Source organism: Arachis hypogaea, chromosome 18 (assembly GCF_003086295.3).
Source record: "Arachis hypogaea cultivar Tifrunner chromosome 18, arahy.Tifrunner.gnm2.J5K5, whole genome shotgun sequence".
Lineage (NCBI taxonomy): Eukaryota > Viridiplantae > Streptophyta > Magnoliopsida > Fabales > Fabaceae > Arachis > Arachis hypogaea.
This window is the reverse complement of record NC_092053.1, coordinates 102,821,327-102,839,092: the sequence shown is the minus strand read 5'-3', so window position 1 is coordinate 102,839,092 and position 17,766 is coordinate 102,821,327. Positions and strand designations below refer to the sequence as shown.

The 17,766-nt window shown below is 37.7% G+C and overlaps 1 non-coding gene across 1 annotated transcript; it reads left to right on the top strand.

Annotated features, from left to right (window-relative positions):
* The first annotated feature begins 1,786 nt into the window (after nt 1–1,786).
* On the top strand, nt 1,787–1,894 carry LOC112774395 (small nucleolar RNA R71). The gene has a single exon (XR_003188887.1). It is a non-coding gene; the product is annotated as a small nucleolar RNA R71 (small nucleolar RNA).
* Nucleotides 1,895–17,766: the final 15,872 nt, after the last annotated feature.

Below are 17,766 nucleotides of genomic sequence, written 5' to 3'. Positions count from 1 at the left end.
ATATAATAGTCCATACTTTGATTAAGGATAAATGACGTAAACTGGCGTTGAACGCCAGTTCCATGCTGCATTCTGGAGTCAAACGCCAGAAACAGGTTGCAAAGTGGAGTTAAACGCCAGAAACAGGTTACAAACTGGCGTTCAACTCCAAGAAAGACCTCTACACATGTAAAGCTCAATGCTCAGCCCAAGCACACACCAAGTGGGCCCCAGAAGTGGATTTCTGCATCATTTACTCATTTTTGTAAACCCTAGTAACTAGTTTAGTATAAATAGGACTTTTTACTATTGTATTTACATTCTCTTTGATTAGTTTTATGCTATCTTAGACCTTTATGGGGGCTGGCCATTCGGCCATGCCTGAACCTTCATCACTTATGTATTTTCAACGGTAGAGTTTCTACACACCAAAGGTATGGAGCTCTGCTGTTCCTCAAAGATTAATGCAAAGTACTATTATTTTTCTATTCAATTCAAGCTTATTCCTATTCTAAGATATCCATTCGCACCCAAGAACATGATGAATATGATGATTATGTGACGCTCATCATCATTCTCACTTATGAACGCGTGCCTGACAAACACTTCTGTTCTACATGCAAACAAGCTAGAATGAATATCTCTTAGATATCTAGTACAGGAGACCGAGTCCGAGATATTAGAATCTTCATGGTATAAGTTAGAACCCATGGATGGCCATTCTTGAGATCCGGAAAGTCTAAACCTTGTCTGTGGTATTCCGGCACGCCATGGGACATGTCCAGATTGCGAGCAACCTACCCTTTCCCGCCTTGGTTTCAAATCTAGTCTCGGCAGCTGGAGTCTCCTACAGAGCTGGGGACACCAAGACCATACTTTCGCGGGATGATCAGATTGTCCCCAACAGGAAGTACATCAGACCTCCAGCAGCCACTATTAGCCGGACCGCAGACCTGGCCGAAGATACTCCTTCTCCTTCCGCATCATAAGCACCTTCAACAAATTAGTTGCTCCTACAGATACTTCAGAGATTGGACCGGTTTGACCGGCAGGCAAAGCGAATGGAGTGCCGTAACAAGTGCCAATTTACATACCTTAAGGAGCTGATTGTTGGAAACCACCCACCTAAAGAAGAACCAGACACTCCGGACTCCACTTCACCTACCAGCACCAGGAGCCATGACAATCCCGACGATGGAGATGCTGTTACAAGCCCCCCTTTGTTCCTAACTGATGGCACCGAGGACGATGCCAAGCTTTAAGTATGGGGAGGTCGGTCAGTACCTGACTTCCGGAGGTAATCTCTCTCTCTTAATACCAACATATTAGTTTTTTTTTTCTTTTGTCAAATAGAATAGATTGCATGATAATAATTGTTTGCATGTATGTTTGCTTGGTTAAAGTAATAAATTTCTTTTCAAGACTCTATTTTATAATATTTCACTAATTTAAATTGAAAAATTTGTGTTAAACTTGTTTGAAGACTGTAAATTGGAACATGATTTTTTTTAAGCTAAGAACACACATCCAGTGAGATTTTTTAGCCTAATTGTATGGTTACACTATTTAACCATAATATTTTATTCTTGTGTGTTTTCTTCTCTATGATTGTAATTTTTATTTTGTTCTACTCTATATGTCCAATGTTTAATGTGTTTATATGCATGCATATGATTGAGGCCATTATTTGATTATTAGCTCACTTATCCCAAATAACCTACCCCTTCAATTACCTCTATGTGTCCAGTGACATTTTTGATAGCTCAGATAAACCATCATAGAATATATCCAGGATGGTCCATTCTGAAAGCATGTCAGAAGGACACTTTTTGGTCAACTGTTTGTATCTTTCCCAAGCTTCATAGAGGGATTCACCTTCTTTCTGGCTGAAGGTTTGAACATCAGCTCTAAGCTTGCTCAGCTTTTGAGGAGGAAAGTACTTGGCTAAGAAAGCCGTGACCAGCTTATCCAAAGAGTTCAGGCTGTCTTTGGGTTGAGAATCCAACCATAATCTAGCTCTGTCTCTTACAGCAAAAGGGAAAAGCATGAGCCTGTAGACTTCAGGATCTACTCCATTAGTCTTAACAGTATCACATATCTGCAAGAATTCAGTTAAGAACTGAAAAGGATCTTCAGATGGAAGTCCATGAAACTTGCAGTTCTGCTGCATCAGAGAAACTAATTGAGGTTTCAGCTCAAAGTTGTTTGCTCCAATGGCAGGAATGGAGATGCTTCTTCCATGTAAATTGGAATTAGGTGCAGTAAAGTCACCAAGCATCCTCCTTTCATTATTATTATTTTCGGCTGCCATATCCTTTTCCTCTTCGAAAATTTCTAAAAGGTTTTCTCTGGATTGTTGTAATTTAGCTTCTCTTAATTTTCTCTTCAGAGTCCTTTCAGGTTCTGGATCTGCTTCCACAAGAATGTTCTTATCCTTGCTCCTGCTCATATGACAAAGAAGAAGGCACAGAAAAATAATAATAATAATAATAGAGATCCTTTATACCACAGTATAGGGATCCCTGTGTGAGTGGAAGAAGAGGGGGATACAAAAAATGTAATATAATGGAAGAAACACAACTGTGAGGATGGTAGAGATGTGAATGACTAAATAGAATAAGATGGGGGAGGGATAATTTTCGAAAATTATTTTGAAAAAGAGTTAGTGATTTTCGAAAATGGTTTTTGAAAATTGTTAGTATTTTTTCGAAAAATTTTTTTTTTAAAATTAAAAATAAAAATAAGAATAATTAGTTAATTAAAAAGAAATTTTTGAAAAAGAGGGAAGATATTTTCGAAAATTAGAGAGAGAGAGAGTTAGTTAGGTAGTTTTGAAAAAGTTAAGAAACAAACAAAAAGTTAGTTAGTTAGTTGAAATAAATTTTTGAAAAGATAAGAAGTTAGGAAGTTAGAAAAGATATTTTGAAAAGATATTTTTGAAAAAGATAAGATAAGAAGATATTTTTGAAAAGATATGATTGAAATTAGTTTTTGAAAAAGATTTGATTTTTAAAATCACAATTAATGACTTGATTCATAAGAAATCATAAGATATGATTCTAGAACTCAAAGTTTGAATCTTTCTTAACAAGCAAGTAACAAACTTGAAATTTTTGAATCAAAACATTAATTGTTATTGTTATTTTCGAAAATTTGATATAAAAATAAGAAAAAGATTTTTGAAAAATATTTTTGGAATTTTTGAAAATAACTAAGAATTTTGAAAAAGATTTGATTTTTGAAAAAGATTTTGAAAAAGATAAGAATTTCAAATTGAAAATTTGATTTGACTCATAAGAAACAACTTGATTTTAAAATTTTTTGAAAAAGTCAACTCAAATTCTCGAATTTGATGAGAGAAAAAGGGAAAGATATTTTTTTTATTTTTGAATTTTTATGATGCAAGAGAAAAACAAGAAAAATGATGCAATGCATGAAATTTTTAGATCGAAATCAATGAATGCATGCAAGAATGCTATGAATGTCAAGATGAACACCAAGAACACTTTGAATGTCATGATGAATATCAAGAACATATTTTTTGAAAAAATTTTTAATGCAAAGAAAACATGCAAGACCCCAAACTTAGAATTCTTTAATGCTTAGACACTAAGAATTCAAGAATGCATATGAAAAACACAATACAACACAAAACAAAAATTCATCAAGATCAAACAAGAAGACTTACCAAGAACAACTTGAAGATCATGAAGAACATTATGAATGCATGAGAATTTTCGAAAAATGCAAGATGCACATGCAATTGACACCAAACTTATAACATGACACATGACTCCAATAAGAAACACAAAAATATTTTTGGTTTTTATGATTTTCTAATTTTTTTTTTGGTATTTTTCGAAAATTATATGAAAAAGAAAAAATATGGATTCCAAAATTTTTAACATGAATTCCAGGAATCTTGTATTCTTAGTCTAAAGCTTCAGTCCAGGAATTAGACATGGCTCACTAGCCAGCCAAGTTTTCAATGAAAGCTCCGGTCCAAAACACTAGACATGGCCAATGGCCAGCCAAGCTTCAGCATGTAATTCAGACATGACACGCCTGACATACTCATTCCCAAAGGAATTAGACATGGCTTCACAGCCAGCCAGGCTTCAACATGCTTCATGAAACACTAGAATTCATTCTTAAAAATTTTGAAGCCATAGAATAATTTATTTTTGAAAACATTATTTTTTTTTCGAAAACAGATGAGAAAGTTTTGAAAGATTTTTGAAAAATTTTTGAAAATAAAACAAAAAGAAAATTACCTAATCTAAGCAACAAGATGAACCGTCAGTTGTCCAAACTCGAACAATCCCCGGCAACGGCGCCAAAAACTTGGTGCACGAAATTGTGATGTCCAGGCTCAAACAATCCCTGGCAACGTGAGCAACTTGGTACGCGTAATCGTGATTACACTTTAATTATATAAAATTCATGGCTCTTTTTTTCCCTGGCAATGGTGCCAAGAACATGGTGCCAATACCATGGTTCACAACTTCGATACAACTAACCAGCAAGTGCACTGGGTCGTCCAAGTAATACCTTATGTGAGTAAGGGTCGAATCCCACGGAGATTGTTGGTATGAAGCAAGCTATGGTCACCTTGCAAATCTCAGTCAGGCAGATATAAATTGATAATGATGTTTTCGAATAATAAATAATAGACTAGGGATAGAGGTACTTATGTAATTCATTGGTAGGAATTTCAGATAAGCGAATGGAGATGCTTTTCGTTCCTCTGAACCTCTGCTTTCCTGCTATCTTCATCCAATCAGTCTTACTCCTTTCCATGGCTGGCTTTATGTGATACATCACCACTGTCAATGGCTACTTTTGGTCATCTCTCGGGAAAATGATCCAATGCCCTGTCACGGCACGGCTAATCGTCTGGAGGCATCACCCTTGTCAATGGCTTCATCTTATCCTCTCAGTGAATAATATGCTCACGCACCCTGTCACGGCACGGCTATTCATCTGTCGGTTCTCGATCATGCTGGAATAGGATTTACTATCCTTTTGCGTCTGTCACTAATGCCCTGCAATCGCGAGTTATGAGCTCGTCACAGTCATTCAATCATTGAATCCTACTCGGAATACCACAGACAAGGTTTAGACTTTCCGGATTCTCTTGAATGCCGCCATCATTCTAGCTTACGCCACGAAGATTCTGGTTAGGAGATCTAAGAGATACTCATTCTAGCTTATTTCATGTAGAACAGAAGTGTTTGTCAGGCACGCGTTCATAAGGGAGAAGGATGATGAGCGTCACACATAATCATCACCTTCATCACGTTCTTGGGTGCGAATGGATATCTTAGAAGCGAAATAAGAAGAATTTAATAGAAAACAGTGGTACTTTGCATTAATCTTTGAGGAACAGCAGAGCTCCACACCTTAATCTATGGAGTGTAGAAACTCTACCGTTAAAAATACATAAGTGAAGGTCCAGGCATGGCCGAGATGACCAGCCCCCTAAAACGTGATCAAAGGATCATAAGGTAATCCCCAGATGGTCTAAGAACAATGCGTTCCAAGATACCTAATACAATAGTAAGAGGTCCTATTTATAATAAACTAGCTACTAGGGTTTACAGAAGTAAGTAATTGATGCATAAATCCACTTCCGGGGCCCACTTGGTGTGTGTTTGGGCTGAGCTTAAGTGTTTCACGTGTAGAGGTCCTTCTTGGAGTTGAACGCCAGCTTTTGTGCCAGTTTGGGCGTTCAACTCTGGTTTTGGCTCCTTTTCTGGCGCTGGACGCCAGATTTGTGTAGAGAGCTGGCGTTGAACGCCAGTTTACGTCGTCTATTCTTGGCCAAAGTATGGAATATTATATATTGCTGGAAAGCCCTGAATGTCTATTTCCAACGCAATTAAAAGCGCGCCATTTCAAGTTCTGTAGCTCCAGAAAATTCACTTTGAGTGCAGGGAGGTCAGAATCCAACAACATCAGCAGTCCTTCTTCAACCTCTGAATCTGATTTTTGCTCAAGTCCCTCAATTTCAGCCAGAAAATACCTGAAATCACAGAAAAACACACAAACTCATAGTAAAGTCCAGAAATGTGAATTTAACATAAAAACTAATGAAAACATCCCTAAAAGTAACTAGATTCTACTAAAAACATACTAAAAACAATGTCAAAAAGCGTATAAATTATCCGCTCATCAGTTGCATTTCATGAGTCTTACTTTTCCCTATTTATTCTTTTGATTTCCTTGAGCTGAACATGAGGACATGCTAATGTTTAAGCGTCTACGACGCGCAAGCATCATATGTGTATGCGCAAATGAACAGAGAGTTGCGATGGAGACGAGCGGGAGGGGGGTGTGTGGTGCACAAGCCACCCCACGCATACGCGTGCCTCACACGTACGCGTCCTCTACGTATTCACCAATCCACGCGTAAGCGTCAGCGACGTGTACGCGTGGGCTTGCCAATCGGCGTAAAAGGGTGCTTGAACAGAGAGTTGTAATGCCATGGCGCCGGAATCGCGCGAGTAGTCACGCGTACGCATGACTGACGCTCACGCGTCAATGTTCATGTTTGACCACCCATGTGTACGAGTGGGCGATGCATACGCGTCGCATGGCCATTTCAGTTTTCACGCGTACGCGTGATGTGCGCGCACGCGTCGCATCACGTTTTTCATTCCCTTCTCCTTTCTTCTATCCTTTCTCCTTCTTTCCTCCTCCTTTCTTACTTTCTTCTTCTTCATTTCTTTAAACTCTCACCCTTACTCTCTTTCATTCTATTTTTCTTATTGTATTTGCATACTTTCACTCATTGCATTTTAATTTTGTGCATGTTTTTATTTTCTTTTCTAAATCTGATACTTCTTCTTTGATGTTGAATGTTCTTATTCAACTATTGCATCTTTTCTTGCATTACTTTGGTGCTTAGTGACTTGTTTTACACAGTTGGGTGATATTATTTATCTGTCAATGCCAATTTTTATGATACCTGTATTCCTTTTGCATTGACATGAATTTATATCGTCTCTCATTACCTACTATCTCTTCCCCTTTTGTTGCAATTTTTGCACTATTGATATGCCATTTGCTTCTACTGTTTTCTCACTTGTATGTTGTAGCTACCATGTAGTTGAGACCCTTATTATTTGGCATTAACCCACACATACTTTATTTGTTTTCTTATCTTTATTTCTGGGTTACTTTTCTTCTTTTTCCTCTTCTTTCAGGATGGCCACTGAGAAGGGAAAGGAAAAGCTTCTCAATGGGGCGACAGACAAGTCCATCTGCACAATCTATGGAGAAAAGTATCAGTTGGAACAATCCGTCCACTAGCACATCTTAGCATGCACCGAGGATGGTGCAATCTTTAAGTGTGGGGAGGTCGATACCGACTTCCGTAGGTTAGTTATTTCCTATTTCAACACCAATGTTTAATTTTTCCTTGTTAAATTAGTTGTTGCATTTGCATGTTTGATTGCATGTTTGTTTGATTTTGTGTATGTTCTTCTACTACTACTTGGTTGGAGTGATAAGTTCTTTTTTAAGAACCTTTTTATAGCATTTCACTAATTTAAATTAAAACTTTTTTGTTAAACTTGTTTGAATATTGTAATTTGGAACATGGTTTATAGCTAAGAACACACAACCTGTGAGATTTTGAGCTTAACTATATGGTTACATTATTTAACCATGATTTTTATTCTTGTGTGTTTTCTTCTCTATGATTGCAATCTATAGTTTGTTCTATTCTATATGTCCATTTTTTAGTGTATTTGCATGCATACATATGATTGAGGCGATTAATTGTTATTAGCTCACTTATCCCAAATAGCCCACTATTTCATTTACCTTTGTTTGCCACTTTAAGACTTTTTAATCCCCATTTGTTCTTTATATTACCACATCACTAACCTTAAGCGGAAAAATAATTAATTACCCCATCTGAATCTTTGGTTAGCTTAAGATAGTGTGTGTCAACTAAGTGTGGGAAAATATGGGAACTTGGATTGATGAGAATATATTGTGTTTCTACTGACAAATATTGGAAATTTGGGTGCTTACTCATGTGAAAATTGAAAAAACCATATGCATTGATATATTATGCTTTCATTTATATATATATATATATATATATAAAAAAGAGAAAAAAATAATACCAAAAATACTTATGAATAGGGGACAAAATTACCCCAATGCTAAGTTCAATAAAAGATCAATGCATATGTGATGGAATCAAAAATTGATACATGAGTGTGTGATGAAAAAGTGAGATTTTTGGTAGCTAGGCATGATTTTAGAATTATATAGAGTATGTGTGTGAGTGTTAGGTGAGAGTTTAGGTTAGTCAAAGATTCAAAGTATAACTCACTTGGTCATACATGTATCTTCACCCTTACCTTAGCCCCATTACAACCTTAAAAAGTCCTCATGATGTTTGCATTTGTACATTAAATATTTGTTGATTGGTTAGATGAAGAACAAAGTTTTAGAAAGCATGACTAGAGGAGATTAGAGTGAATTAACTCTAGACACTTGAGCGATTAGAGTGCATATACACTTCCAATGAGGGTTCAATGCTTGATTCCGTGTTTCCGGCTTTCATGAGCTATCTTCTTACAAGTTTACTTGTCTCTTATTGTGTGATTTCAATTAGTAGAATCTGATTTATGTTGGTGTTGGAGAATCTGTTTACTTTTAACCAAGTAGGTAGAAGTATTTTTGCATTTAGTTGCATTCATATAGATAGGTTTCATTTCATAAGTTTTACCATTCCTCTTCACTCCTTTATAGCTTCTCTTGAGCTTAGCATGAGGACATGATAATATTTAAGTGTGGAGAGAATTGATGCACCACTATTTCGTGGTACATTTTATGCTAAATTGAATGGATTTTATCCATTATTCTCACACTTATACATATAAATTGCATGTTTTACATTTTCCTTTCTAGTTCTGTGCTTTGATTGAAAACATGCTTCTTTGGCCTTAAAATTGCTAATTATTAATCCTCTCTTATTACCATTCAACGCCTTGATATATGTGTTAAGTAATTTCAGGGTTTATAGGGCAGGAATGACTTAGAGGATGGAAAGGAAGCATGCAAAAGTGGAAGGAATGCAAGAAATTGAAGGAATTGTTAAGCTGTCAAGCCTGACCTCTTCGTACTAAATCGACTATAACTTGAGCTACAGAGATCCAAATGAGGCGGTTCCAGTTACGTTGGAAAGATAATGTCCGAGGCTTCAAAATGATATGCAATTTTTCATAGTTGCCATGCAGTTAAATGACGTGCACGCGTGCATCACGCGTACGCGTGACCTTGCAAAAGTTCAGCAACGCGTACGCGTGGGCGACACGTACGCGTCATAGAGCCACGTGCTGTACGTATCAGAAAACGCTGCGGCCAATTTCTGGGCTCCTTTTGGCTCAGTTCCAAGCCCAAAAACACAAATTAGAGGCTGCAGAGTGGAGGAATTCATTCAAACAACTTTCATTCACATAATTTTAGGTTTTAGATGTAGTTTTCTAGAGAGAGGCTCTCTCTAGGTTTAAGGATTCCTAGGTTTAGCTATTTTCACTTTCAGATTTCTATCTTAGTTTAATTTAGTTTCTCTTCTACTTTTATTTGCTTTAGCATTCTAGTCTATTTATTTTCCTTATTGATTACTTTATGTTGCCAATTTAGTTTTTGAATTTTCATGTCAGATTTGATTTTCTATTTAATGCAATTTGAGGTATTTCATATTTATTGCTTCTTCTATTATTTGTTAGTCATTGATGTTTGCAATTGGTTGTTTGGATTTAATATTCCTTGCTAGTTTTCTATGTTTTTTATGTTGTGCCTTCCAAGTGTTTGATAGAATGCTTGATATGATTTTAGTGTAGATTTCTCTCCTTTTGGCTTTGGTTGAGTAATTGGAGACTCTTGAATTATCAAACTCCTTTGTTGATTAATAATTGAAAGTTGCTAGTTGATTTGAATCCCTCTAAAGCTAGTCTTTCCTTAGGAGTTGACTAGGACTTGAGAAATCAAATTAATTCATCCACTTGACTTTTCTCCATAGTTAGAGGTTAACTATGTGGGAGCAATGGATAATTCTCATCACAATTGATAAGGATAACTAGGATAGGACTTCTAGTTCTCATACCTTCCCAAGAGCTTTTCTAGTTATTAATTTAATTTCTTGCCATTTTATTTCCTTGTTCGTTATTTCAAAAACCCAAAAAGATACTATCTCATAACCAATAATAACATACTTTTCTGCAATTCCTTGAGAGAATTAATTTTACTAAAATTAATACATGAGAAAAATACTTATGAATAGTGGTGAGTATTCCCGCCTGTCACGCGGGTGACCCGGGTTCGATCCCTGGCAACGGCACCATTAATTGATGAACAGATTTTTGCTAGTAAAGAATTCACAAAATTCTCGTTGCTAGTACAGTTTCTAAACCAACAAAGAATCCTTTCATACGAAATTTTGGTTGTCACTTAAGCAACCCCAATAAAATTAAACTGAAGTATTTAAACCTTGGATCGTCTCTCAAAGGATTTGTAGGGAAGTGTACTTATAATTGGTTATGGGATTGTATCTTTTTGGGGTTTTGAATAAGGAACAAGGAATTTAAAATGGCAAGAAAGTAAATTAATAACTAGAAAAGCTCTTGGCAAGGTATGAGAACTTGACGTCCTATCCTAGTTATCCTTATCAATTGTGATGAGAATTGTCCATTGCTCCCACTTAGTTAACCTCTAACTATGAAGGAAAGTCAAGTTGATAAATCAATTTGATTCCTCAAGTCCTAATCAACTCCTAAGGAAAGACTAGCTTTAGAGGGATCCAAATCAACTAGCAACTTTCAATTATCAATCAACAAAGGAGTTTGATAACTCAAGAGTCTCTAATTACTCAATCAAAGCCAAGAGAAGAAAAACCTACTCTAAAATTCAACCAAGCATTTTATCAAATACTTTGAAGACACAACATAAAAACATAGAAAACTAGCAATAAGAGACCATAAAATCCAAACTACTAATTGTAAGTATCAATAACACAAATAGAAGAAAGTAATTATAAATATGAAATACCTCAAATTGCATTAAATAAGAAATTCAATCTAATATGAAAAGTTCATAAACTAAGTGGCAACATAGAGTAATCAATAAGGTAATTAAATAATTAGAACGCTACAACAAATAAGAGTAGAAGAGAAACTAAATTGAAATTGAAAATAGCTAAACCTAAGAATCCTAAAACCTAGAGAGAGGAGAGAGCCTCTCTCTCTAGAAAACTACATCTAAAACCTAAAATTATGTGAATGAAAGTTGTATGAATGAATTCCTCCACTCTGCAGCCTCTAATCTGTGTTTTTGGGCTTGGAACTGGGCCAAAATGAGCCCAGAAATTGCCCCCAGCATTTTCTGATACATACAGCACGTGGCTATGTCACGCGTATGCGTTGCTGAACTTTTGCAAGGTCACGCATACGCGTGATGCACGCGTGCGTCTCATTTAACTACATGGCAACTATGGCAAATTGCATATCATTTTGAAGCACCAGACGTTAGCTTTCCAACGCAATTAGAACCGCCTCATTTGGATCTCTATAGCTCAAGTTATGGTCGATTTAGTACGAAGAGGTCAGGCTTGACAGCTTAACAATTCCTTCAATTTCTTGTATTCCTTTCACTTTTGCATGCTTCCTTTCCATCCTCTAAGCCATTCCTGCCCTATAAACCCTGAAATCACTGAACACACATATCAAGGCATTGAATGGTAATAAGAGAGGATTAATAATTAGCAATTTTAAGGCCAAAGAAGGATGTTTTCAATCAAAGCACAGAATTAGGAAGGAAAATGTAAAACATGCAATTTATATGCATAAGTGTGAGAATAATCGATAAAATCCATTCAGTTTAGCATAAAATGTACCACGAAATAGTGGTACATCAGAGGGTGATAAGGGGAAGCCACTTTATGACGGACTCCATATCTCTGAAGAAGGGAGTCCAGCTGTCTGTTACAGAAATGACTTCAACCATCACTAATGAGTGTCCTTGGGACACCAAACCGGCTGAAAATATATCTCTAAAGAAAGCTCATTACCACTTTGGCATCATTGGTGGGTAGAGCCACAGCTTCCACCCACTTGGACACATAATCAACTGCCACTAGAATATAGTTGTTAGAGTATGAGGGTGGGAAAGGTCCCATGAAATCAATACCCCACACATCAAACAACTCAACCTCAAGAATCCCCTGCTGTGGCATCTCATGGTTGGCAGGGAGATTTTTAGCTCTTTCACACCTGTCACAGTGCTTCACAAAGTTTCTTGAATCCCTGAAGAGAGTCGGCCAGTAAAAACCGCTCTGAAGGACCTTTGTAGCTGTCCTTTCACCACCAAAGTAGCCTCCATAATCAGAGCCATGGCAGTGCCAAAGAATCTGCTGTGTTTCTTCATCTGGAACACATCTCCGAATTATACCATATGAACATCTTCTAAAAAGGTACGGTTCCTCTCAAATGTAGTATTTTGCATCAGTCAGTAGCTTCTTCACTTGTTGTCTACTGTACTCCTTTGGAATAAAATTCATGGCCTTGTAATTTGCAATGTCTACAAACCACGGAGCCTGTTAAATAAGGAACAATTGCTCATTCGGAAATGTCTCAGTCACAGCTATGGGTGGTTGTACTCCTACCTCAGGCTCAATTCTGGAAAGGTGGTCAGCTACTTGATTCTCTGACCCTTTCTTGTCTTTTATCTCAATATCAAACTCATGAAGGAGTAACACCCATCTGATTAATCTTGGTTTAGAATCCTGTTTGGTTAGAAGGTACTTCAAAGCAGCATGATCAGTATAAACAATAATCTTAGAACCAATTAAATAGGACCTAAACTTATCAACAGCATACATAATAGCTAATAATTCTTTTTCTGTAGGAGTGTAATTCCTTTGAGCATCATTTAACACACGGCTAGTAAATGACATGTATAAGCTTGCCATGCTTCTGTGATGGGAATAGCAGAAGATGTACTTGTGGAAATCAAGGACTTGGTCTTTCCAGTTGACTTTTACATCCTTGAAATGCCTCCAACAGAAAATAGAAGCTCATCTTCCATTCTACTTGGTAGACCCTTCCTCAAGACCTCTAAATTCAAGTTAGATGCCTTCACCGGCACATATTCCTTTGAGGTTGGAGACAAAACTATCAAGTTCAATTTGGAAGAAGCCATGAAGCATCCTCCCGAAGAGCATTCCATTCTCCGATGTGATGTAATCGATGAAGTGGTAGCGAAAGTGCAAAAAGAAGACCACAACAAGCTATGCTACCCTATTGTTGAAGAAACGGATGACCAAGAGGATGAACAAGAGAAAGTTGTTGAGAGTGAACTCCATGAGCTTGATGAAAAGGAACCTCAGCTTGAGGCAAAGAGTGAACTGAAGCCTCTTCCATCTCATTTGAAGTATGTTTTCTTAGAGGACAACCAAAAGTTTTCGGTCATTATCGCTAGTGAGCTTTCGAGTGAAGAGGAAGAAAAGCTCCTAGATGTCCTAAGAAGGTACAAGAAGGCAATTGGTTGGAGCCTAGCTAATATTGTGGGGATTGACCCTTGCAAGTACATGCATCATATATTTCTCTAAGAGGGAGCTAGGCCGGTTAGGCAACCGCAAAGGAGGCTCAACCCGACCATCCTTGATGTGGTAAAGAAGGAGGTCACTAGGCTACTTGATGCGGGTATCATATACCCAATTTCTGACAGTGAGTGGGTAAGCCCAGTCCAGGTTTTTCCCAAGAAACTGGGCATCACTGCGATTAAAAAGGATGATGGTGAAGTGGTCACCAAGAGAGTACAAAATGCATGGCGAGTGTGCATCGATTATAGGAGGTTGAACGCCGCTACAAGAAAGGACCACTACCCTTTGTCCTATATCGACCAGATTTTGGACCGTTTGGCAGGTAAATCTCATTATTGCTTTCTTGATGGATTCACTAGATACTTCCAGATTCACATTGCCCCTGAAGATCAGGAAAAGACAACATTTACTTGCCCTTTTGGCACCTTTGCCTACAAAACGATGCCATTTGGACTATGTAATGCACCTGCTACTTTTCAGTGGTGTATGACAAGTATCTTTTCCGATCTAATGGAGAATTGTCTGGAAGTCTTTATGAATGACTTCAGTGTTTATGGAACTTCATTCGATTGTTGCTTAGAGAACTTGGCCAAGGTCTTAGCTAGATGTGTTGACACTAACCTTGTCTTGAATTTTAAAAAATGTCACTTTATGGTAAGACAAGGCATACTGTTAGGGCATGTAGTATCTCATGAAGGCATTTCTGTAGACCTAGCCAAGGTCGATGTTATCACCACTTTACCTCACCCCTCATCTGTGCGGGAGGTCCGCTCGTTTTTGGGACATGCAGGATTCTATAGGCACTTTGTCAAAGATTTCAGCAAGATTGCTTTGCCATTGTCGCGCCTACTCCAAAAATATGTGGACTTTGAGTTTGACAGTGCATGTGTAAAAGCATTTGAAGAGCTAAGGAGAGTTCTTATCACAGCACCTGTTGTGCGAGGCCCCAACTGGACGTTGCCATTCGAGATAATGTGCGATGCGTCAAACCATGCTGTAGGTGCCGCGCTTGCACAGCGCGATGGTAAACTCCCTTATTCATTGCTTACTCTTCTAAAACACTGGATGCAGTACAATCCAACTATACCACTACAGAAAAGGAACTCCTAGCTATTGTTCATGCTTTAGATAAATTCAGATCTTATTTGCTAGGATCCAAGATAGTGATATACACGGATCATGCAGCTCTAAAGTACTTATTGACAAAGAATGAGTCAAAGCCTAGACTCATACGTTGGATCTTGCTTTTGCAAGAATTTGACATTGAGATTAGGGACCGGAGTGGGTCTTAAAACTTGGTTGCGAATCATTTAAGCTGCCTTGAGAATTTAAAATTTGACCCATTTTCGATCAATGACTCATTTCCATTGGATAGTTTACATGCTGTATCAGATAGCTTTCCTTGGTTTGCCCCAATGACAAACTACTTGGTTGCAAAAATCTTCCCTCCCAACTTTTCTAAAAACCAAAGGGACAAGTTGAGGAGTGATTCTAAATACTACATTTGGGTTGACTCTCACTTGTGGAAGAGGGGCGTGGACCAAGTAATTCGAAGATGTGTGCCAGAATCTGAAATTCAACCCATTCTTAAAGCTTGCCATTCGTCCGAATGTGGTGGCCACTTTGGCCCACAAAAGACAGCTAAAAAGGTGTTGGATTGTGGATTCTGGTGGCCAACCTTATTCAAGATGCTAACCGGCTCTGTATGTCTTGCCATCAGTGTCAGAAGTCGGAAAACACGTCCCAAAGAGATGAGATGCCTCAGCAACCTATGTTATTCTGTGAGATATTTGATGTATGGGGCATTGACTTTATGGGACCGTTTTCCAACTCAAGTGGGTATCTATATATTCTGTTAGCGGTTGACTACGTGTCAAAGTGGGTAGAAGCAATACCTACCCGCCTTGACGACGCCAATACCGTTGTTTCTTTTATTAGAAATCACATTGTATGCCGTCATGGGTCGCCACGAGCAATCGTGAGCGACCAAGGATCCCACTTTTCTAACAGGAAAGTAGAGGCACTGCTTAAGCGCTATGGGGTATTGCATAAGGTTGCCACTGCTTATCATCCGCAAACTAATGGACAAGTGGAAGTGTCCAACCGGGAGATCAAGAGAATCTTGGAGAAAGTGGTCAATCCACAAAGGAAGGATTGGAGCCTCCGATTAGGAGATGCACTATGGGCGTATAGGACGGCCTACAAGACTCCGTTAGGGATGAGTCCCTTCTGGATCGTCTATGGTAAGCATGCCACCTTCCGGTGAAAATTGAGCATAGAGCCTATTGGACAGTAAAGCAGTGCAATATGGATCCAACCAAGGCGGGAGTAGCCAGAAAATTATAGCTAGAGGAGCTCGAGTGTTTGAGGAACGAAGCGTAAGAGAATGCCCGGATTTACAAGGAAAAGACTAAGGCATTTCATGATCATCACATCCGGAAGAAGGATTTTCAAGAAGGTGATGAGGTTCTCCTCTACAACTTGAGGTTTAGATTCATGCCTGGCATGCTCCGTTCTAGATGGGAAGGACCCTTCAAGGTGAAGGAGATAAAGCCCTATGGAGTGGTGGAATTGTTTGATCCTAAAAGTGAAGCAACTTTCAAGGTGAACGGACATAGAGTGAAAAATTACCATGGCTACAAGCTCCCAAAAGAGCTAGAGGTGTTCCTGCTAACGGATGCACCAAAACGAGAGGAAGCTTAAGCGACTGAGCGTCCAACTTAAGGACGTTAAAGAAAAGTGCTTGGTGGGAGGCACCCCACCGTGGTAAGATCTTCCTTGTGTATATCATCTTGTTTTTAGCTTTAGATTCTTGTGAATTTTGCGACTTCTAGATGTTGTTGATTACATAAGATTGTTAGTTTTATTGTTCTTGTTGGATAGATAGGATGCTCATATAGTTTTCATCATTCTTGGTATGGATGAATTATTGAAGATAAGGAAAATGCTTTGTCTTAAGATGTGCATGAATTTATAAGTGTTTTCTTGCCTACTAGCTTAAACACCTGCCAAGAATGTGTTAGAATAGCTTTTCCCTATATTATATAAAAAAAGGGGGGGGGGATCAATCATTTTACACTTAGACATAATTTTAGCTAGTTTTTTGGTTCTTTGTTCTTCTAGAGGGAGAAACCCTTGTTCCTCTCTAGATCTAGCTTTAATTTGATCTTCTCTTGTTGAATTCTAAATTAGATCTTGTTAATTACTAGTTTTAATTGTTAAATTTGAATTCTCTAGTATAATTTTGTTTAGATCTTGTATTAGTTTTATGTTTCCTTGTTGTTTGTCATTTTATACCCATTTCATGAATCTTGTGGATCTTGATTTGTTATTGTTGCATTGATGATTTCCATGATTAATTGTGTTATTTGAGTGATTGTATGTTGATAATTATTAGTGGGTACATGTTAGTTCCAATTTAATTGCACTTTGAATAGATCCTTTATTAATGCTTACCATGTGTTTGATGAAATGTTTCCTTTGATTATGGAGTAGTCCTTTTTACTCTTGGCCTAGGCTAAGGGAATTGGGTAAACTTGAGTCATTAGGTCTAATGGATTTGATGATTTGGGAACCCTTAGTGGTCAATTTGATAGCCATTGACACTAGCCTATTATCAAGTTAATTGGTAGTTAGGTTGGACCTTATGGGTTGATGTTGACCAAACCATTTAACATACTTCAAGTATAGAAGTAAACTTAATGAGTTTGGTTCCTTATAATTGTCAAGATATGGTTATTAGACAAGGATAGTGACCCCAATTCCCATGCCTAGCCAAGAGTTATTTCTATCATTCATATTTGAAAACCCAAAAATCTTGATTACTTTGTCTTAGTTATAGTTACTTGTTTAGTTTAGAATAGAATTACTTTGGATGTTATTTTATGAGTTTGGGATTATTTACATTTTGCTCTAAATGTTTGAATTAGTTTATTTCATTCCAATATTGCTTGCTCGTTAAGATTCCTAGTTTAATTTCTTACTCATGACTTGCAACCCCGGATTTCTAAGCAATATTGAAGCACATGTTTGCCCATTCCTTGTGAGATGACCCGAGGTTTGAATACTTCGGTTACTTTTATTGGGGTTGAACTTGTGACAACCAAATTCCCTTCTAAATTTGATACCCGAGGATTGTTGTTGGGAAGAGCTATACTTGCAACGGG